The sequence below is a fragment of the Aquarana catesbeiana genome, linkage group LG02 (genome assembly GCF_042186555.1).
Source record: "Aquarana catesbeiana isolate 2022-GZ linkage group LG02, ASM4218655v1, whole genome shotgun sequence".
NCBI classification, from domain to species: domain Eukaryota; kingdom Metazoa; phylum Chordata; class Amphibia; order Anura; family Ranidae; genus Aquarana; species Aquarana catesbeiana.
The window spans coordinates 329,557,070-329,581,844 of NC_133325.1; the positions used below are offsets into that span (position 1 = coordinate 329,557,070).

Here is a 24,775-nt window from a genome sequence, read left to right on the forward strand (position 1 = left end):
AACAGACATACAAAAATGTCAACGAAATGATGACCATACATAAATTGGTTCAATTTCGAGGGACTGTCCCTGATTTGGAACAAAGTCCCTCTGTCCCTCCTTACTCCTCATTTGTCCCTCATTCTGGTCTGATCTATATATTTGTATATAAAATGCACTTTTTAACATTCAAAATGTTTCCCAGTGCTAAACTTTTCATCCAATTACTAATTTGCTGCATTTGCTAATTTCAAAAGCCAATATAAAGAAATAGTAGTGGTAAAAAAAGCACTTGTGGGTTTAACTAATCATTTTTTGTATAATACTTCTTTAAGGGGGCGTGGCAGGGGGTGTGTCTACATGCTTTTGCTAATATGTCTACATACTTTTGCTAATAGGTGTCCCTCGTTCCCATCTCAAAAAGTTGGGAGGTATGAAATAGGTAAACACCAGGATAATGTTCCCTTTGAAATGTATATAATTCACTTCTGTAGATGGAACCAAGACTGCTGGGTAAATGCATTTTACCTAGCCATCCTTTCACCTTTTAGAGAGACGTATTTTTGTGTTAGATCATGCTTCAGTCCTGAATTATACCCTATCATTTAAAACAGACATGTTAGGAAAGAGGAGAAAAGCTGACATTCATTTTACATCCTTGGTGAAATGCTGAATATGAGTGTACAGTTACTGTCACACATGCTTGCCACGAGAAATGTCAGCTGTAACATTTCACACTCCCGCCAATGTTTATCGAACAAAATTGAGCAAACCGTCACAGTACACTGCATGTGAATATTCAGAGGCATTCAGGAGTTTAGAGTGCATGCTGAGAGAATTGTTCAGGTTCTTAGGAGCACAGTATGCATGCATTATGTTAGTAAATCTGTGTTTCACATTCTTGGAAATATGTGCCGAAATTAATGGCAACTTTGAAAAAATGAATGCAGCAAAATACTATACAGCAATGACACCGTATAACATTATAAGGTATTTGTTTTTTTACTGGGTTTGTCTGCTTTGTCTGCTTAGATGATTTTTCTAGGACAGGAAGTGGTTTAGGACTATAGCACCCCCCCCCCCCCCAACTCATCTCCATAACATGATGTTTTTTTTTTTAAGTCCTAGCACACTTCTTTAAATCAGTGTTTGAGAGAACACTAAATTTCTGGCAGGATTAACAGGTATCATGATTTTGAACATATCAAATATAACAAAACACTTTAGTTGGTATGTTTAACAGACCAAAAAAGGAGCAAATAACAGAAGTTTGTTGTTTTGCCAATCTGAACTCTGACCATCCTGTACTTATTTACATGACCAACCACTGCGAGGCATCACGTTTTGCAGCGAAGGTAAAAATTTCATGGTTTATGTTAGCTGCTAAAACTTTTTGAAATGTACTTTGAAATAAGAACTTCCGCATCTCCCCCCTTCACTGCCCTGTCCACCTGCCTCCAAAAGATCTAACAGCTACCATAAACCATGGAATGCTTATTGATAAACCATGGAATGCTTATTGATAAACCATGGAATGCTTATCTTTGCTGCACAATCTGCTGCTTCAGGGTGGTTGGTCATGTAATCAATTAGATCAGAGTTCAGATCATCTGATCCTTCCTTGGCTTGAAGTGTATGTAAACCTTAGCAACAAACTTCTCATATTTGCTATATTTTAAACTGTCAAATATACCAGTGAAATGGTTTTGTTTCATTTGTTTGATAAGTTCAAAATCCTGTTACCTGTTGATGCTGCCAGAAATATAGAGCTCTCAAATAATGTTATCAGGAAGTGTGTAAACACTCACACTACACATACATACACACACACACACGCACCCCTATTATGGTATAGAGATGAGAGGAGGAGGTGTTTTGTAGTCCTTCAACACTTTATTTACTAAAACTGGAAAGTGCAGCTGTTCATGGTAGCCAATCAGCTTCTAACTTCAGCTTGTACAGTTAAAGCGGAGCTCCACCCAAAGAGGAAGTCCCCCTTTAAGCACTCCTCCCCCTTGCTATGCCACATTTGGCATGTCATTTTTTTTGTTGGGGGGGCTGGCACCTAGTTTTGACAGGTACTCGCTCCCACTTCCGCTTTGGCCGCCTAGGCGAACCGAGTGGAAGTTATACTCTCCCACTCCCTCCCTACAATCTTCTGGGACATGTCACAGGTCCCAGAAAATTGCTCGACCATTGAGGAGAAGCAGCGCAACTTGCGCATGTGCAGTGCGCACCTGGCTGTGAAGCAGCAAGCTGTCACAGCCGGGTGCCCACACTTGTAATGTCGGCTCTGGGGGAGAGAACTGAGGGTTTGGGCAGCTACATCGTTGGATCCTGGGACAGGTGAATGTGTGTTTATTAGAAGTCAGCAGATACACTTTTTGTAGCTGCTGACTTTTAACGAGTGGAACTCTGCTTTAAGCTTTGACAATAAAATCTTTGCACTCTACAGTTTTAGTAAATCAACCCCACTCTGTCCTAGATTGACAACAATGCTTCTCCAGCTCATCTTCTAGTCATCCTAGAGCAGGAGGTGTGTAACTGACTGGTTTACCAGTTGAAAATAAATGAAAAAAGCCTGAAAAAAAGAAAGATACTTAAGCTACCGCATATAAGCACTGGAAAACTGCAATATATTACATTTTTGTTCTTGGATTCAGATACACTTTAAGGTTAGGTTTCCACTATGGCGGCCCAAAGTCGCACAATTTACAGTGATGCAATTTTGATGCGATGCCATGCGACTGGTGAGAACCATGGAAGAACAAGTTGCACCGGAGTTGAAACAAAGTAGTACAAGAACATCTTTTGGAGTCGCTGCGACGCACCACTTAGAACGGGGACCATTGAAATACATCACATGTGTCAAGTTGCACAACAACTCACAGTAGTGGAAACAGAGCCTAAGAAGACAGTGTGATCGAATGACTAGACTGCAGTGGGATCCTAGAATAACGGTACATATTTTTTTACTTCTATTACTGTTCATGACGTTTAAACAAGCCTGCCAGCAAATGCCCCTCAGCCCCCCCACTGCGTGCTGGGAACCCCTTCAGTGCAATAACTCACTATCATTCTATTCCAGGGCGTTGCCATACAAAGGTCCTGTTCAAAAGTTGATGGCTTCTAAAATTTAAAGCGGAAGTAAACCCATCCATAAAACAGTTTCATTTACAGCACGTGCCGGAAATGTAACACTCCCATTGGTTGTGCTCTCAACCAAACTGTCAAACCATCCAATGGCTGGTGTCATAATTGATCACATGTGCAGCATCATGGCAGTTGTAGATTAAACAGAGGCAAAGATGGCGGCTTCCTTGGCTGAAAACGATAGGGGGGGTTTACTTACACTTTAAAGTTGAACTAAAGTCTTCTTTAAAAAATTGGTAGATTTTCTTAGGACTCTTTCAGACAGGCAGCCGGAGAGCAGTAAAAATGGCGGCTAAGCTGCAGTTTTACCCTCCCATGGCTCGGAATCCTAACAATACAGCCAGAGAGGGATGTACTCATGCCATGGCCGCAATGCTTTGCTTTGTGGCCACAGCATTTTTAACTGGTTTGCCAAGCGGCACTGCCTGTCAAACTCGCCCATTGAGTATAATGGGGCCGGACCATAAAGCGAGCCAAATACTCAGAGTAGCGGCACAGTCCCACAATGTAAAATTGCTGGTTGGCAATTGAAAGATAAAAGTAATTTTTAAAAAAAGGCATTCAAAATGTGGCTACTATACCACTGTCTGAAAAGTGCTCCACCACTGACTACTTTTAAAAGCGCAGTAAACAGTACTGCTAAAGAACAGGCCCATAGCTAAAGGGAACCTTGGGTGAAGGGCTAGCATGACTGGGGACAGCTGTGGGATGAGCACCAGGTGTTACAATGGGAAGTGAGGTAGGAAAAAGGGAGGGGGAGTGCTGGTCATTGGTCAGGGGGAGGAGAGGTCGGAGTTCATTTTGACCCCTGCAGAGGGAGGGGTTTTAATTCATTCAGGAGCAGCAGAGAAAGGGAGAAGATAGCTAGGGTTTTTTCCACCCACCCTCCCTGTTGTTTGGTTGTGGGTTATGTTGTGTGTATTGGTTTATGTGGGCATGGGTCTCTGGTTCGGGAAGGTCGGAATGGTGGAAGGTAAACAGGATATGGTGTGGGGAAGGGTTGGACCTATCTCGGTATGGGTACCCACCCTAGATGGAAATAATGGGCTACCGGTCATCAGGCTGCAGTGGCAAGAAGGTGCCAAGAGTTCATCCTTGTGCTAGTGGGATCATGGCTAGGGGCCAGGATGCTGAGATGATGGTGGTGCAGCCAATGCAGTAGATATACCTTCCTTCTCATACCTCAGACAGAACAGTAGTTTCAAAGTTGGGTTCATATAGGTGGTATATATATATATATATATATATATATATATATATATATGGAGTTTATTTTTTTAATTTTGGTATTTGTTAATAAAAGGGCCGGATGGCCATTTAATCCAGGAGGTGTGGTGTGTTTTATTTTAATAAGTAAAGTAAGGCAAGTAGTTGGAGGTATTATGGTGTAGGTGCAGCACACGGGACATCAGCTATATGCCGGTCATGTAAAAGAAGCCTTATGGCAGAAGAAGCTCTGTATGTCCCTTCTGCCACAAATGTTCCTTTCCTGCCTGCTAGCAATTTTCTGCTGATTGTAGAATGAGCTGCACATGTGCAGATCAGTGTACAATCTGGGCATGCCGTGGGTGTGGGATGAAGTAACCCCTGTGCATAGTCACTAGATTATCATACTAGCACACTATGGCAAGGACCCTGGGGGTCCTAAAACATTTAGTTCTGTATTAAAGTGGTTGTATACCCGCTGAAATTTTTTTTTTTTTTTTACCCCTGTAAAGCAAAAGGCATAATGAGCTAGTATGCACCGCATACTAGCTCATTATGAAATACTTACCTTAGAACGAGGAGTCGGTATCTTACCTGGTCCACGCCGAGGGAGCTGTCATGTTGCCTCGGCGTGTCTTCCAGGTATCGCGGTTCCAGCGCTGTGAGTGGCTGGAGCCGCGATGTGCATGCGCGGGAGATTTCTTACCCGGCAAGGTCCGGCAGTTCCCGGGACTTCAGCCGAGAATCCCCTGTGCGCATGCGCCGCTGCAGTCAGCGGCTCATAGCAAGGGGAATATCTCCTAAACCGTACAGGTTTAGGAGATTTTTTTTTACCTACAGGTAAGCCTTATTATAGACTTACCTGTAGGTAAAAGTTAAAAAAAGACTATACAACCACTTTAATTATGGAATACTACTAAGCAAGCCTGCTGCTCCTTATGTGACAGTGCCTGGCGATCAGGATGGGTAGTGCTTTTTTTGTTTTTTTGATTTTGGCTCTACTTTACAAATAAATATAAATATATATATATACCATTTACAGGTTTAACATGGGTTTTGCAACAAGTTGAACTGGAATTATGAAACACCGCTAGACATTTTCACAATTGTAATAGCTGAAAGCCCCAAATGAAAAATCATGATACTAGTTTTACAAACTATGAGAACAGAGAGAATTGGACTTTGTTCTAAAGCTGCAGCCTCTAAATGTGCAAAGCTTTATTGATGCTATTCCAGTAGATAAATGGCTTTGCTCATAATGTATTTCCATTCATTACAAATCCAATATAATATACTTAATGATTTAATTGTACATTCATTTTATAATGCCTCAGCACATCCCCAGAGGAACACAGGGGGCCACTGCATCACACACTACTGTAAGTGATCTCAATTTAGCATTGTTAACAATTCATTTGTAATGCTTTCCAGTGTTACTTTTTTTTTTCCTCTCTCTTATAGTTGAAGAATTACATATTGTACTGTATGCCGTGCTTTTATGTAGGTGCTTCAGATCTGAATGGGATTTTTTTAAATTATTACTTTAATTATTAACATTAAAGGGGACTGTGACCAGAAAACAAAAGCTGCAGTCAACTTTAAATATCAGGTAATGTTTGCTTGGTATTTCATTAAATGAACAAGTGGAATGGATAAACATCTGAACCGGCAGAGGGATAACGATGTAGTCACCTCCAGGAGGATAAATGAACAGTATACTTTATTTACAGAGTATCCTCACACCCCAAAAAAACTGCGCCCCTCTTTTCTGTAAACATTGACCAGATTTTTTTATGGGTGGCCTGCCCTTTTCACTCTTCTTGGCTCCTTATTAGGCATCATTTAAACTGCCTCAGGTGGTCATACACCATCAAAAAAGAGTGTATTTCTGCACTTGGGAGTCACAGGTGTTTACATACAGCCGCAGCCAGGAGCTCTGAATGCAGAGCAGTCCTGTATGCAATCCAAAACTAGGATGTGCAGTTAAACATGTACAACCATTTACAGGATTTCATTTTGAGTATCGCCTCACATAATAAGATTTACCTAAATGAAACAAAGTACCATCATCCAAATTGATATAGAGGGAAAGGGAGAGGGTGGGGAAGTTGGGCAGTTGCTGAGGCTGACCACACAGTTATTCCCACCCCAGTAATTATAGTGGACTATCTCGGTACTGATAAACAACTACGTAGTTGATATATAAAAGGTATTATTAATTACATATTAAAAAAAAACATACAAATAAAAGCAAAATTGAAATAATCAATAAACAAATACTCAAGGTGCCCCCATGAGATATCTGTTGAAGAGATATGTCCCAAGGATTGACCTTTCCTCTAGTATGGGGGTACCCGAGGGAAACGATGGGTTCTACTAGGAGGGGAGCAGGTGTACCAAAGGGGTCTTGGGGTACCCAAGGGAGTAGATGGGGTTTGGGGGTAACCAAAGGAGTAGATGAGAGGGATGCAGGAGATTGGGGGGTGGGTACCCAAGGTAGTAAATAGCACGAGTGAGGGAGGGATACCAAAAGTGCAGGAGTACCCTGGATGAACATGGTCTATTTCTGCTCCCCTGCCAACATAACCCCCCTTTTTATATATGGGGTACATACACTGCTTCTTCAAGAGGAATATCTATAAGACAAATGATTGAATAAAGCACAGATCAATTAAATTACACTTGAAAGGCTTAGACACTTATAGTTCAGCAAGATAATATAAAAAAAATGAGTTGCTCACCCGAAAAGGTCAATGGCCAGGTGTAGAGCCACGCGGCTCAACAAAAAACTCTCCCCCCGCGGCAGAAAAGGGGGTTATATGCAAAAATGGTTCTAGATGAAGGGAATACTAATGATAGAAAGGCATATAATACCAGAAATGGCTCTAGATGAAGGGAATAATAATGATAGAAAGGCATATAATACCAGAAATGACTCTAGATGAAGGGAATAATAATGATAGAAAGGCATATCATACCAGGTCACTAAGCACTAGGTAAATAAGAAGGGAAGGTGAGTAAGGAAGGGGGAGAAGGTGTGTGTGTGTGTGTGTGGGGGGGATGTAGGGAATGTACAACCATGGCATCTGTCAGTCTGTCATTGATATGTACAGACCACGGGCTGTGGTTGTACACACATATCTGAGACTCCTGCATCCTTTAAATTAACAGAGCTGCCACATTTAAGGAACGGTATGCTGCATGATATAGAATTTTATATTTGTGTTTTTGTTTTGCTTTTTAGGTTCTTTTTAGTCAGCACAAACAATTACTGGTGCATTCTGTACTGTGTACATGCTGTGGCCATAGCTTTAAGGCTTGGTCACAGTGATGGTGCTGGTATCAGGACACATTGGGTTGATTTTACTAAAGGTAAATAGGTTGTTCACTTTTCAAGTGAAAGAAATGAAGCTCAGCTGACTTCTATCATCCAATCATGTGCAAGCAATCGATCAACTTGGATACATTCAGCCTGCCCATATATGGTTCCTGCTGAACCGGCTGAGATTTGAACCATCTATGGCTGGCTTATGAACTGGGGGGGAATTCCCTTGTAAAATGAACAACCTATTTACCTTTCGTAGATCAACCTCAGTGACTTTCAGCTAGCAAAAGTTTGAAAGTGTTAGTACTGTTAGTTGATCACATGCTATCCTAATATATTGCAGAAATTGGGGCCTGGAAGGGAAGGTTTGCAGGTGAATTTAGATGTGCGTGGAGACGAATCAGGGGAAGGACCTAAGCAGTATGGATGGTGACAATGAATGACCCAAAGCTGCAGACATTTAATAATGGTGTTATCTTCTTGGCTTTTCAGTGCCACGGGGCAAATGAATCACAAGACTGGCTGAGTAGAGTTACAATGACAAAGTTGACTGAAAACAGAAATTACCTAATAAACATAAGATGTGAAGGTTGAACAAAGAACAAAATCTATTATACACATACACTTGTTTTATTTTTCTCTGGCTTTGTCATTTTTTTTTTTTTTATCACATCACTGTTTCTCCCTGCAGGCAGTTACATCCTGATAAATGTTTATATTTAATGTGAAAATCAGCAACAGAGTTAAGATAAAATTTCACACTTAATTAGAAGCCCAGAAGAGTTGTTCATTTTTAATTTAGAGAGATTATGTGGCGTTTTAGCCTGATTCTTGTGGCTCTACCGCAGGAATGAGCGGTGATCCTTTGTGATATGGTAATCTGCATTCCTTTCAGCTTTGTATGCTTGATACGCAGTAGCACATTTACATATAATTAGGGTGAGGACATTCGGTCATGATTAAACCAACACCCTTTTTGGCTGATATTGTGTGAATAGATGTGTTTAGAAAAGGTATGACTTAACTATATACGTTTAAACACAGAACATCTTGTGCTTTGTTCTACAAAGGGTAAATTAGGGATACGAGGAGAACCGTTTTAAATGAGAACTGACCCTACAGTGCACATTGTGTGGATTTAGCACCTTCAGGGATGTTCTTTTTATTACTGCCTGTGCTGCTGCTGTAGATGTTAGTGTTCCTGAGAAATGCCATCAAAGAAGTCAGGATTTAATGCAGACACCTGCTAACCTAGAAATCATGATAATTCATTACAGTAAATTGGGACCACTGCTCTCATGGTCATATTCGGGCATATCCATACCTTCTCTTCTTGTCTCCCTGGTGGCTGCAGGGTGTGGTAAGTGGAAAGTGATAGGTGTCCCAGAAGCAGCACATCAAGTCAAAGCCTGATGTGTGATAGGGAATGGTAGTCTCAGCCTGGGCCCCTTCCAGGCCATGCCCCCAACACATTTCACCCTGCCCACGGAAGCTTACACATGGGATGGCTCCCCCATGAGTAAGCTCCAGTAGGTGGAGTGAAACGCATTGGGGACGTGGCTTTGCAGGAGTCCAGGCTGAGACTACCATTCCCTATCACACATCAGGCTTTGACTTGATGTGCGGCTCCTAGGACACCTATCACTCTCTATCATTGCCTGGAGCATAGACAAGCTCCCTTCCTGGCCAGCACTCACAGCAGTGGGCCTGAGAGGCTCACATACTTCTTGGTTCGTGGTGTGGAAGGTGGTTATGGTGGTCATAAGGGAAAGAGGACCATTAGGAAGGAAAGAGCCACAACGTGACTATGAAATCTGTGCTCTCTTTTTCTTGTGAAAAAACACTATTGGCTTTTGGAGCAAATAAAGAAAAATGCATACAGGCACACAGGACTGCCTGCATTAAAGTCACACTATCACATTATTGGGGTTGCCATGGGGTTGGTTTACTAAAAGGCAAATAGTCTGTTTACTTTGCACCAAGAGATCTGCCGGAATACACATTCCGAGGTAAGTAATATGATCACTTCTGCCCTTAGGGAACTCACGCTGAAGTTGGGATCCTAGCAGAGCAGGAGAGGAACTGTGACAGTTATCCTTCACGGCATGCCATGAATGTAACTAATTTGGGGGACAGTTAAATATGTAAGTTTTAGTTCCGATTTAACTTTGACCAACAGCTGTATGGCATGTACCAAAAGAAAGTTTAGGTCTAGTAAGGAAGTTTACAGATTTCCTTACTGTATTCCAAGAGTAAGTATGTCGTTTCTGCTAAGGCTCTCCTCTAAAATACTGTATGCAATCTTAATAAAATAAAGACTAAAATATCAACTCATGTCCCTTACACCATATTTGTACAACGTAAGATGTATGAAACATACATTATCGTCCATACTATAGGAATGGAATGTTTTAATAGGAGCCTTTAATGTTTGAACCGTATGAATTTGAAAAATAAATCTGTTTTATAAAATTTGTAGTAAATGGTAATAGTTTGCACAAGGCAAGCAAACAGCTTTTGTTAAACTAAAGAAGGGATATTGTGGGTGCTACAGCTTAAAGTGGAACTTCACTCTCTCAATCAACATTGTCTACTTTTAATCCTTATGATGCTAGCATTAGTAAACAGATAGTAAAGTATATTATATTTACTCGTTTTAAGGTGTCCGTTTATGAAGCAGTGAAATCTATTCACTGCTTCATTCTCCGGCATTCACAGTGAAGATTTTTCTCCTCTGTGTGCCAGTTTATGAAGCTTTGTAGATCGCTTCACCTTTGGAGGAGTGAAGAGATCTACAAATGCTTTCAACAGTGGAGAACGGCCCCTGATACTGGAATCTCGTGAGACTTTACGAGATTACAGCACCAGAAATACAGAGATGTCAGTTTATTAAGCAGTGATAAATTATCACCGCTCAATACACGGACAGACGGCGTGAATTACTGTTAATAAAATAATGAGTCCCCCTACATTATATACATATGTATACACACACACACATTATATATACATGTATATACACATACATTATATATATATACATATACACATTATATGTATATATGTATATATATGTATACACATAAATATGACAGGGGGACATGCTTACAGTGTTGGGGGGTCTGAACGAGGCATAAGGAAGTTAAAAATCTTCCTCCTTCCCCCTCAGATCCCCCCAGATTTCCTCTTCACTCCCCGATTCACCACCTCTGAGCTGGTGAACCTGGGAGTGTGAATTCTGACTCAGATCACCAGTGAAGCGGTGAGATCACCGCTTCATAAACTGGCCCTTTCTGTGTCATTCAATGAGGATTCTCCGTGTGTAGAGATAATCGGAGGGAGAACAAGTTCAAACATGTTCTCCCCCGATTATCACTGTTTCATAAACTGTTTATGGACTGTGATCAGCGGTGATCCTCGGGATCACCGCTGATCACTGCTGATCACTGCTTCATAAACGGACACCTTAAACTTTTTTTTTTTCTTTTACATTTTCTTAGTTACTTCCTGGTTTCCAGGCCTAAGCAAATTATGGCATATGTCCCAGGAGTCTTCAGGAAGGGAGGAGTTTTTTTTTCAGCTAAGCACACCCCTCTGCCTGCATATCTGTGCTAAGGGCAGATGGATTCCAGGAAATGAATGCTACATAGATCATCTGCCCTTTCTCAAGATCGCTATAGCCAGAAATGCTGGGGGGGGGGGGTTCAAAGTGATTTCTTTGCAATATAAAGCATGGACACGTAGATAGATGGGTGAGTTTACTTTAAATATTAAAAATGAACCCAACGGCATTCTAGGTTTGTGGTTCTCAGAGGCAGTGTAGTTCTGCTTTAACTTTTACGCAGTTTACACATTTGAAATCTTTGTTTTATTCATAAATCAGACAAACTCAGTTTTAGACACTTGCTCTTTAGACTGTAATACTAAAAGGAATGCCAGTAAGTCATAGCTAATGCCCATTTGCTCCTTTATTAAAATCAGCCTTGCTTGTATGTTATAGGTCAGTGTTATAAAAATATAATAAATGCATGGATGTGTAGGCAATTTATCCATCTGTAGTCAGACTGCAAAGATTTTTTTTTATAGTTCAACAGCAATTAAACTATTGTGCGTTTATCAGTATGGTTTACTGGACTCCAAAACATTTGCAAGATAAGGTTAAAGGAAACCCCTAATAAATATATGAAGGCTATCCTTGCTGACCTCTCCATCTAACAGTGCTAGTTGCCTGGCTGATTCAATGTCGTCAGTGATTTCTGAGGCACTAACCTGCAAAAGGTATGCAGATCAAGAGTTCTGAACTAAAGCCATCCCCACCAGGAGAACACAGTGATTACTGCTAGGGGCTATAATAACTGTTAGCAATAACCACATGTAAAATCAGACAGACTGGTTGTACCCAAGTTGATCGATCAATCGACTTGGGTACATTCAGCCTGCCCATACATGGTTCGAATCTCGGCCAGTCCCTGCTGAACTGGACAAGATTTGAACCATCTATGGCTGGCTTTACACCGACTTCCAATCCCCATGCTTGTTTCCCGTTTCAGAAAGCACTAAGACCAGTTCTTTAGAAGCCTGGGTTGTGTGACCATTGAATTGCTGGCACCTTGTTGGATTCAGTAGGAATCAGAAGACAACTAGTTTTGAGAAGTCATTAGTGGCAATCCCTGTATTTCTCTCAGTATGGATTTCCTGTAAAGTAGCCATGGTAAAGTTTTGTGAATATGTGAAACACACTGCAATTGCTGCACAGGACTATTTGCACTCAAGGAGGAGCATGTGAAGGGGTATGCAGCCAGCCAACTCACAGATAATGGGGGGGGTTACCTTTTAGGGCCCATTAACATCTGTGCATTGTGGTAATGCATGTTTTACCACAATGAAAAGTAACATGTGAACCACTATGTAGTGTATTGTGGTGGCAATTATTTGGTTCACTGCCTTGGCTGTGCTTTGGTAGGGTGGCCACAGACAGCTTGAATCTTGTTGCAGAATACCAAGTAAATAAGCCCCGGATCGTCTAACGCACAGAGACTTATTCACGTACTAATCTGCAACAATTCAGATACAATTTGGTGAACACTAGCTGCAGAAAAAAAATCACTCCATCTAATACTGGCCTAATTAATTCGATAATGCATTAAAGTAGAACTATAGGAGAAACTTTCTTTTTCATTTTGGAAAGAGTAAGGGAGGGTTATAACTAAGGATGAGCTCAGGCGTGTTCACAACTGCAGGTGTCCGTGCCCGCCAGGAAGCTGACACTGCACAGGGCTAATCAAAGGCAGTGAGACATTTCCCGTTCTGTGTAGCCGCAGATCGGGAATTGTCTCACTGCCTTTGATTAGCGCTGCACGGTGTCAGTTTCCTGGCGGGTGCAGTTGCAAACACGCCTGAGCTCTTTCTTAGTTATAACCCCTGTAAGGTTTATTCTTGCCATCTGTGTCCAGTTAGGGGGATTTACCCTCACTTCCTGTCCCATAGCCAAAACGGGAAGTGTGAAGAAATCCCTGCAATCTAAGGGAATCTCTTGGGGACCTCCATGTCACTAGACCTCGTGTCCCCATTGGAAAATTTTCCCCTTTTCTGGGGACAACCCAAAATCTGTGAATTTCTTTTACTTTCACTTTCAATTATAATGGTAAACAGGAAAAACGGAGAGGGTGAATCTCCCTAATGGGGGCACAGACAGCAATAAAACCTGGCAGGTGTTCTAAGCCATCTCCACTCTATCCAAAATTAGAAACAAAGTTTTGCCTAAAACAACACAAAGTCAGAATGAATTCATAATCTTAAAGGAGAAGTACAGCCAAAGCTCAGTTTGTTCTGCACTCCAGTGACCCGTTGTCGCTGACGTCACAGAGCCGGTCCAGGCTCGGGAAGATCACGACCATATGGTTGGGATCCACCCACATGCCTGGACCAGCACCCAGCTCAGCCTCTCAGAAAGCTGCTGAGTGCCTGAGCCACCCATTCCCTCCACAGTCCAGCGCTCCAGTGAGTGCTTGGGGGGGGGGCCGAGCAGAGAGCCAGTGACTGACAATCAGCAGCTTTCTGCTCAGGGAGCAATCAGCGGTGTTCAATCACTTGATTATCAGTCTTAGAGGAGCTGGGGAACAGATGCAGCATCAGACCGATGCTGTATCCACTTAGGTAAGTATAATAAACAAAAAAATACTTCTCTTTTTAGAATATTTATGTAATATCAAGCTTAATATTCACCATTCATTCATTTCCATTTGCCCATGAATCAGTTATTTTTCAGGGTAGGGTTTGAATGGTTCAGCAGCTCACTGCTGCAATTCCAGCTGTGAATATCCTAAAGCAGGGGGATATTAAATCAGTTTAGGGAATTACTTTGTATTATCCCATAACTCCTACTTTCTGTAAACATGGCCCTGTTAAGTACCTATTGACCATTCAAATGGGATCACCATAAAACCAAAATGTGACAGTCAATTCAATAGTCAGATAGCGCAGGCATTTGATCAACTGATTGGCACCAACTGAAAAAAAAGGTTATCAAGCTTCTTCTGAGAATTATTATTTGGCTGTCACAGCTAGAACACAATACAAACCAATTTTACCATCTAATAAATAAATGGTGCTTTGGGTTCTCTGGCATGACAGTTGCTTGATAGCTGTATAAATAACATCTTAGCAACAATGAAAGAAGATGCTTTTTATACTTGCTAATAACATGCAAATCAAAACGTATTTGGTACATTTTAATACTGTGTATATTGTATGTAGCTTCTGTTTCACAGGAGTGTTTGGTGCATAACTGGGTTTCGGACATGTAATAGTGCACTAAATACATTTACATAATAGTGGTAGAGGTATGCAAGGACGTAAGACTTAAATTCATAGTAACTTTTGAGAAATTATTTTGTGATTGAAGTATTTGCTATCAAAAGGGTTAATACCAAGTGTAGGTAACACTTAGTAATCCATCACAATGTATCTGTCAGCATGATCATTAAAATTTAAATCTGATTGGTTGCCATGGGTAACCACACTTGGCATGTTAATGTTTTTTTCTTTGCACTATTAAATAAGCTTGCCGATATATAAATGTCGTTCTCGTTGTGATGTTTCTTATTTTCGGCACGGGTGCTGTAATAGATTCATGTTAACACAGGCAAATATCATGCATTATTGAGATGACAAGGTTGTCAGGATCCCTATAATCCCCAAAACAGAATTTACTTTGTTAGAGTGTAGTATTTGTGATGCTGCAGAGGGGTTTGTGAAATATTAATGAATAATCAAAAACAAAAATGTTAAAAAAGATACGTTAAGTATTTATTTGTTTACCATATGATTCACCTTTTTTTCCAGTGAGGTTATTATGTAGCTGACTTATATGGAAATGAAAGTGCTAAGACTATTTATTTATTTTTTGCTTAAAATGGTATTAAACCTTAAAACAAAAATGTATTATATTGCAGCTTATCAGATCTTAGATGTGGTGGCTGCATTCGTTTTTTGTTAGACTTTTTGTTCTCCTTTCAGGAGCCAGTCAGCAGACCTTTTTCGGTCATGAGCCTTTCGACAGAATCTGTCCGAATGGCTGACTTTTGTCAATGGGTCAATTGTCGGCCGGTTTTTATTGAACCGTCTGATGCTGGCCAACATTGGGCCCATGTGTACTAGGCTTAAGTCTGCTAGTGTAAAGCCCCATATACACATGGACTGAATATGGGACGGTATTGGCCGGTTCAATAGGAACCGTCCTACATTCGCCCCATGTGTACGGCAGCTGGTCTGACAGAAGCCGGCCTAATATCTGGCTTCTGTGAAAAGGGAATGAATGAAGAAGGTCTGCCAAAAATACCTAGTTTTGACAGGTAACCAGCTCCCACTTCTGCTCTGACCGCATAGGCGATTCGAGTGGAAATTCTCTCCCCCTCCCTCCCTGCAATCTTCTGGGACACATCACAGGTTCCAGAAGATTGCCCGACCATTGAGAAGGTGCAATGCGACTGGCGATTGCGCAGTGTGCACCCGACTGTGAAGCCACAAGCCGTCACAGCCCAGTGCCCACGCTTGCAATGCCAGGACCAGGGACCAGCGAGAGAGAGAAGCGATGGGGGGGCCGCATCGCTGGACCGTGAGACAGGTGAGTGTGTGTGTCTATTAAAGCCTCGTACACACGATCGGATTGTTGGGCAACAAAACTGTGGACTTTTGTCCGAAGGGCGTTGGCCCAAACTTGTCTTGCATACACACGGCACACAAGTATGTAGTGACGTACTACGTGGCTTTTACAGCTCTTTAGTGCCACCCTTTGGGCTCCTTCTGCTAATTTCGTGTTAGTAGAAGTTTAGTGAGTGTTGATTCGCACTTTTCTTTTCATGCTTTTCATTTTGCGCTTTTCAGTTAGTTTCTGAACGGCTGTTCGTCAACCAGACATGTTGCGAAATCGGAGGAGATAACGTGTATTTATTATTGGCCTTGGAGTTATTGCTTTGATATTTTTTTTTGGTTGAATAATGATTTGATTAGTTATATTTTCTATATTTTTGGATGCATAGAATGCACTTTTTGGTTAAGTTCTATTGGCAGATAGCATGTCTAATTTTATTTTTCTTTTTTTAATGTACAATAAAAAAAATTGTGTAGAATAATACTTGGCTATGTGTTTTACTTCAAATGACAGTTTGGAAGTAGACAGTTACATTTAAAAAAATACAATGTAAAATTGACAAGGGACACCAACATAGTTCTATTTTTGATCTTAAAAACTACGGGGATAATGGTGTTGTGGTAACTTGCCCAAAAAATAAATAAATAAATAATAATATTATTATTTACATTATTCATTATTCTTGATATTATTCTTGAAAAAAAAAGCCTTTGAAAATTTGTTTGCAATAACTCCATCAGTATCACCAGCAAAGCAGCTTCATTATTATCCCATTAAAGAAGAAGAAAATTGTGCTCTGCATTTCGAGAATTCATAATTTGCCACGTCACGAATGTTAATTCTCCATTATGAAGGCTAGTTTACAAGACCGACCGCTTCTGGCTCGTCCTTGCTTCCGAGCATGCGTGTTTGTACTTTGGACTTTTGTCCGACGGACTTGTGTACTCACAATCGGAAAAACTGACAACAGACATTTGTCTGCGGAAAATTTGAAAACCTGCTATCCAACATTTGTCCGAGGAAAATTTTAAAACCTGCCATCCAAAATTTGTCCGCGGAAAATCCGACAACAATTGTCCGATGGAGCGTACACACGGTCGGATTTTCCACCAACAGACTGTCATCACACATTTCCCATCGGAAAATCAGATCGTGTGTACGAGGCTTAAGAGTCAGCAGCTACACTTTTTGTAACTGCTGACTTTTAATAAACACAAAAATAAGAAAGGAAGGCCAGCAAACTTATAATTTGGTTTGTTTATTTTTTAAATGTGTGTACCCAAGTAATTTCATATAATATGCTTAAAAGAAAACAGGGGGAAAAGTATGTATATGATTGCCTTCAGTCCTTTGGGCAGCATATTACACCTTATACAGTAAGTAACTTTTCTGTTCATTAAAGCTATCTTTGCCATGTGACTTATATCACATAAAATTTTTATACTTGACCTTGTAACAGAAACCTGGCTGTAACATTTGCAGCGTGCAGATAAAATGGCTCTTGGTTGATTGTGTGAAGGCTGCATCTCCGCAGCGCAGAACAGACAAGTGATGGATTAGCTGGCTGAGCTATCTTCTTCTCATCTAATTCAGAAACATTTGCATTCCTTATTCTCTCCTGGCTAATTAGTTTTGTTTCTTTCCTTAAATGAAAGCATCAAAATCTCATTCTCTACAAACGCATAAGCTCCAGCCTCTGGAGACACCTCACACTAGTGTAGAATCCATCCACCTTCACAACACGTCCTCCAAGCTCAGACATTTGCGGGCCCCAGTTTGTTCTCTCCGATGCCCTGCCTGGCTGGAGGCATTCTTATTTCATCTTTGATGTCATATCTTTTAGCAGTTCTTGGATATGCCTCCAAATCTGACTAGCATTATTCATGTTCCAACTTCTGCTCATTTTTTAGGAGCTGACACCTCCCAGTCCCTCTAAATACGGTATACATTCGCTCACTAACGCTCCGTCTTGCCTTTTGTTCTCTGCACGCAATGGACAGTTAAGAGTGATCTGCAATCCTGCCTCCAATGCTGGTGTTCTTTGATATTTCCTTCCTGTGAAAGCTACAAATTAGTCTAATATTCAATTAGACAAGCAGCAGGTGGAAGACTCAATTAGGGGATAAATTATTTGGGTGTCTTACCATGACATCTTCACACACATCACAGTACACTTTATTCCTACACCAACAGGGAACCTTGAGTCATTCCTCCAAACAGGAGAAATCCCTTTCATTATCTGCTAAGCACATTCTAGTGAAATATTTCCACTGGAAGGGAAGAGGATGAAGAAAGCTGAAAGTTTACCCAACTGATTTCTTAATAGGTTCTGCTGAATGAGAAATGAAGGATTTGTTTTTTTTGTAATGGTAATCCGGCAGATTTCCTGGCTGACAACAGTACCAAGGTGGAACAGTTCAAAAGAAAATAGGAGCTGCTAAAATTAGTTGCTGTTTTGAGGGCACATTACTGTATCTATAATCCAAAATTAGCATAGCAAAATGTCCTAAAATGTCCTCAGTGCTGGGTTTAACTCTTTTATGCAAGTATTTAAAATACCTCTCTAACAGTGTTCATTTATGATATATGTATACTATGTTTATATGCTTGTTATTATGTTAGAGAAGGGGGTATTAAAAGGAACAACTGAGGCCAGATAGAAAGAAGCGATATTGCCAGGGACACTAAGAGCCCTTTCCCACTGAGCTGCAGGCCGCGTTAGCGATAAAGCTTTATCGTAGTTTTAGCGGCGCTATTCGGACCGCTAGCGGGTGCTATTGACCCCCACTATTGGCTGAAGAAAGGGTTAAATGTGCCCTAAAAACGCCGCTGCCAAATCGCTTTGCAGGCACTTCAGCAGCGGTGCCCATTGATTTCAATGGGCAGGGGTGGTTTAGGAGCGGTGTATACACCACTCCTCCACCACTCCAAAGATGCTGCTTGCAGGACTTTTTTTAACATCCTTCTAGCGCAGCTCCCCAGTGTAAAAGCACTCGGGCTTTCACACTGGGGCTGCAGGGGGCATTTTTCAGGCGCTTTACAGGCGCTATTTTTAGCCCTTTAATGCCTGAAAAACGCCTCCAATGTGAAAGGGGTCTAAGGGGTTCATTTACTAAAGCCTCGTACACGCGATTGGATTTTCCTGCAGACAAAACCTCTGACTTTTGTCTGAAGGCGTGTGCCTGGATTTTGCATACAAACGGCAAGGAATCGTTGGCCAACAAATACGAACATAGTGACGTACTACGTGGTTTTTCAGCTCTTTAGCGCCACCCTTTGGGCTCCTTCTGCTAATTTCATGTTAGTAAAAGTTTGATGAGTGTTGATTTGCGCTTTTCATTTTGCACTTTTTATTTAGCACTTTTCGGTTTGCGCTGTTGCTTTCTGAACGACCGTTCATCAACCAGACATGTTGCGGAATCGGAGGAGAGAACGTGTTATTTATTATTGACCTTCTAGTTATTGCTTTGACCCAAGTCCAGTCCAGGAACAGGAGGAGGAGGAGTTCTTGGACCAAAAATTGGTTGCTTTATTAACCGTGAAAAATTATGTCATATGCCTTTGATGTGGGAGCTCCAGCAGAATAATCCGGTTGTTTTTCGGAACTGTCTCTGAATGACGGACCACTGCTTTCACCAAATCTTGGCATTGTTGACCCCCTATATTAAGAAGCAGGACACATGCATGAGGTTTTTATTTTATTTTTTGGTTGAATAATATTGATTTGATTTGTTATATTTTCCATATTTTTGGATGCATAGAATGCACTTTTTGGTTAAGTTCTATTGGAAGATAGCATATCTAATTTTATTTTGTTTTCTTTTTTTAATGCACAATAAAAAAATTGTGGACAATAATCCTTGGCTATGTGTTTTACTTCAAATGACATTTTGGGAGTAGGCAGTTACATACAATGTAAAATTGACAAGGGACACCAACATAGTTGTATCTTTGATCTTATAAACTAGGGGATAATGGTGTTGTGGTAACTTGCCCATATCAGCGTGCTTTGTGCATGAACCAATTGGCCTCTTGTACTGCTTCTTTCTGTATCACTCAAATCCTTCTGAACAGGGACTGCAAGAGGCTGATACCAGGTCACATTTAGGTACTTGCACTGCTTGTATTAAAAAAATAAACGTATTGTTGTATTAATGATTACAGGGCTGCATTCATTTGTGCCATTTATATTTGCCTGAAGTTCAGCTTTAAATGTAATGTTTTTTATATATTTAATAAATAATTGTTAAAGTTTATTCATTAGCTAGTAAATTAAAATATTGGTAGAATTCTTATCCTATTTTGCAAGGATTACAAAGAGAGTTCTATATATATATATATATATATATATATATATATATATATATATATATATATATATATATATATCTATCACTTGATGTTTTAGAATAGTAACAATCATCGTTTATTCATTAGCTAGTAAATTAAAATATTGGTAGAATTCTTATCCTATTTTGCAAGGATTACAAAGAGAGTTCTATATATATATATATATATATATATATCTATCACTTGATGTTTTAGAATAGTAACAATCATCGGCAGATGCAAAAGAACACTCTATATAAAACGATGCCGGCAAAATAAATCAGCATAAACTGGAAAATGTGAATTTAATGGTAATGCTCAAATCAGTTTGTGTTGTCCACCACCTGAGTGTTTTGATGTGTGTGTTTGTCTCAGAAGAGTGGTGCTGATTTTTCCCAATTATGCTTATGAAAAAATAAATATTTATGGCAATTACTTGGTTTATTTAATGGTGGCCAGTGCATAATCTACATTAATTCATATTTACCTGTATGCTTCTACAAATGCAAAATAACAAGAACTCACGGTGGTTCATTGCTTTACATTGCATTGCTCCCTAAAATTGGATAATGAAACTTTCCTCCTTGTTGCTTACTAAAACAATATAGACAGTTGTGCATTTAGAGTATTCTCATTATAGGTAATTAGCAAAATCATATAACATCTATAATCTTTATGTACCTAAATGTACTGGTGATCCCCCCCCCCCCTTTTTTTTTCTGGCGCCAACCAGAAATAAACTTTATTGAGATGACAGATGTTATAGGGGTCGGGAGGGTACTGATCGTTATAAGGCTAGTAGGTTATTTGATGATTGCTGTGTGAAAGACATACAATTGTCAGTGGAACTCTATTTGGAATTCTTCTCTAATTTTCCTGAACCGCACTCGTATAATGCTTACAGCACTGCAGTTAAAAACAGAGGATCTTTAATGGGTTCATAAATGAAATGAAGTACTTCATTATACGTTATCTAATCAGTATGATCTAAAATAAGCATTGTGCATACATTTTGTGAAAATCAGGAGAAATTATCATTTTTGAATGCCAACAAGTACAGTAAAGTCAAATAAAAAAAAAAAAAAGTATGTTTTGTTGATTGATTTTGTTTTAATCTTTCATTTAAAAGAAAAAAAAAACATAACGACAGCACACTAAATATACCCTACTGATTTTTTTTTTACAAGGAAACCGGACGTATAACACCTAATAAGTTTTCATTTAGTTGCTCTGAAATTGAAACATGCGTACAGTTTAAATTTAGCTGGTATTGGATACGATACAATAAATGTGACGCTGGGAGTTTATATTCATGGTGCATGTATGGTAATTATGTATACACAACAGAATCTATTCGAATGAATACATTTTCATGAGCCCTTATGAATATATTAGCATTACAAATGTATATGCTAAATCTACAAAAATAGGTCAGTTTAGTGAAACTAGCCTTCAAAATGTTTAATGTGTTCTGCTAAGGGTGAATGCTTTCACTTTTCTCATCATCAACATATGTTACCCTATTGTTTCTTGACAGCTTCTTCCTTCTACAGCTGTCGATTTTTGTGTTAACACTAAAGCTGGCAGCAGAGGAATTCTTTTCTTGTAATGAAGCCTAATGAACATTAGATTGACCCTAACCTATCCACTGTATAGTTGGCCATATCAGATGGCTGATAGTTTACTGCTGAACCATCTTGGATGTCCTACAAGGACATGGTGAATTACTTTTCTAGCCTGTCTCCAAGGATATTCCCATCTTTACTGTATTGTAAACAGTCTATTGGTTGAGAAAGTCAATTTCTTTTGACATCTCTTGCCCAGGCATTTGCTGCTTTTTAGGATCAAGGCAACAGAAAATCTTCAGGATTTTTTCCACCACTGGCTGCAGAAAGTCCAACAAAGAATATGCACTTACAGTACATTAACGTAACACCTGGGAGGTTAGTATTTAGACTAGCATTGTTAGCTAGCACTTTACGTGGAAAACTAATCCTAGATCATAGGTCTATTTGATTACTTTAAAGTATAACCCCTTTTACACTGAGGCAGTTTTCAGGCGTTTTAGCGCTATAAATAGCACCTGAAAACTGCCTCCTATTCATTTGAATGGGTGCTTTCACACTGGGGTGGTGCGCTTTGCGAGGCGGTAGAAAAAGTCCTGCAAGCAGCATCTGTGAGGCGTTTTTGGAGCGCTGTAAAAAGCGCTCCAAAAACGCCCCTGTCCATTGAAATGAATTGGCACCGCTTCCACAGCACATTAAAACAGGTCTTTTTTGGGGTTTATAAGGTCATGTTATCACATGACCTTAAAAAAAGTGCCCCGCTAGCAGTCAAAAAGTGCTGCTGAAGCACCGCAAAAATGACCTGTGCTTTAGCAGCTGTTTTAGCAGAGCTTCAGTGTGAAAGGGGTCTAAAGTTTTAGAGTGGAGAGGGATAAGAACCAGTGGGGTTGATTTACTAAATCTGGAGCGTGCAAGATCTGTCTGTGCCCCCGTTATCATTATTATTATTATTATACAGGATTCATATAGTGCTAACAGTTTGCTCAGCGCTTTACAATATAAAGAGAGACAGTGCAGTTACAATAAAATACAAGAGGGTTAAGAAGGCCCTTCTCGTAAGAACTTACAATCTAATACAATTATAGAGATTCACCCTCTCTATTTGTCCTATTTAGCATTATCTTTGAAAGTGAAAGTAAAGTGATACTAAAGTCTTGTTTTTTTTCTATAAAAATAAACATGTTATACCTACCTGCTCTGTTGCAGTGGTTTTGCACAGGACAGCCCAGATCCTCCTCTTCTCGGGTCTCTCTTCTGTGCTCCTGGCCCCTCCCTCCTGTTCAGTGCCCCCACAGCAAACAGCTTGCTGTGGGGGCACCTGAGCTGAGCCGCAGCTTTGTGTATTCGTTCAGACCCGGAGCCATGGTTCGGCACCGCCCCTCTCTGGCCTCATTGGCTAACTGACTTTGATTGACAGCAGTGGGAGCCAATGGCACCGCAGCTGTGTCTTAGCCAATCAGGAGGGGAGTCCCGGATGGCCGAGACACTCGTAGACATCGCTGGATCGAGAGGGGGCTCAGGTAAGTATTAGAGGGGCTACTGCACACAGAAGGCTTTTTATCTTATTGCATAGAATGCATTTAGATAAAAAACCTCCTTCCTTTACAACGGCTTTAAATCTTCCAATGAGGGCATTAGTTCTGGCGACCTAGGGATCCCCAAGGAATTCCCTTAATTTGCAAGGATTTCCTCTCACTTCCTGTTTGGCTATGGGACAGGAAGGGAAGAGAAATTATCGCAATGATACACAAATGGCGAAAAAAAAGAAATCTGGCAGGGGTTATAACCCTCCCATCAAAAAGGAAAAAAAAAAAAGTTTTGCCTACAGTTCTATTTTAAGGATGATAAAATCAAATATAGCCAGAGTAAGCATAATGTCTGTGATGGAGCAGCATGAGAAAACCTTTTTCATCTAATCTTTTTGTCAACCTGCTGCCATGAAATATAGTGCAAAAATTATGAATTTACCTCAAATGTAAATGTTCAAATGTAAATTCTATGTAAAACCTAAATTGTAAATAAGGAGCACAGCCTATATCGATCAGTACTTTACGTTTTCACCCAGGTGTTCCTTTTGTTAGTAACCTTATGATCTGAGAACCATTGAAATTTTAAATACAAAAGAAAAAAATTGATTTGAAATCCAGTTCTTTCAAAAAAATCCATGCATAAGTGATGGTGTGTATGGGGAAAAAAGGGGAAAAGTCCACAAATGTGTTAAAAAAATGTGCTTCCCATGAACAACAGCCAGAAAAGACAGGAAGATCCCCAAACACCCAGTGCAAGTGTAGATGAAGGTGGCTGCTTATCAGAGATGATTGGCTTTCAAACAAATGAAAAGCCGGAAGAACTTTTAGGGGGTAAACCCAACATGAATCCACAATGCTTAGAAAGACAACCCTCTGCCTCTCGACTCCACTCTTAATACATGGGGGCATACAAAACATAAACACCCATAGTGAAGTATGTCTTTATAAAGGTTTATTAAAAACTTAAAAGAATCCACTCACATTTGAGAAGAAATTGACAGGCATCTCAATATCATAAAAGCTGCAACTAGCAAAATGTTGGTGACAGGTTCCTACTGGCAGGCGGCTGCTGTACGTGGTGATATAACATTAGTCACTGACCTACGTGTTTCGTCATACGGTTGCCCACTTTAGGGGGAACACACCATCAATTATGCATGCATTTTTTTTAAAGGACTGTATTTCAAATTAATTTCTTTCTTTTGTATTTAAAATTGTATGTGTTTATGATAAGTGCTGCACTTAGTAAGAATTATATGGAGTGGGTTTGTACTGTATCTGTTGACCTGTGCCAATGGCTGTCTTTTTTCTTTTCTTTTACTTTGATCTAGCATGGATTTCCACATGGTTATCTGAGAACCATTGTTTGATGCCAGAGAGCTATTCCAAAACATGCCCACTGCACACTCCCTGTTATCTCTAAAATAGAAACAGCCTGATGTAAAAAATGTCAGAATCAAGATTCAAGCCTGTTTTGGAAGACTGAAAAAAATTGACGATATAGGAAGCAGAGAGAGAAAACAGTTACAAAAGCTTA

At 40.1% G+C, this 24,775-nt stretch overlaps 1 protein-coding gene across 2 annotated transcripts in view; it reads right to left on the reverse strand.

The window, feature by feature from the left end:
* DMD (dystrophin) overlaps positions 1–24,775 on the reverse strand; it is a 3,507,873-nt gene that overhangs the window by 383,672 nt on the left and 3,099,426 nt on the right. The gene's annotated exons all lie outside the window — the stretch shown is intronic.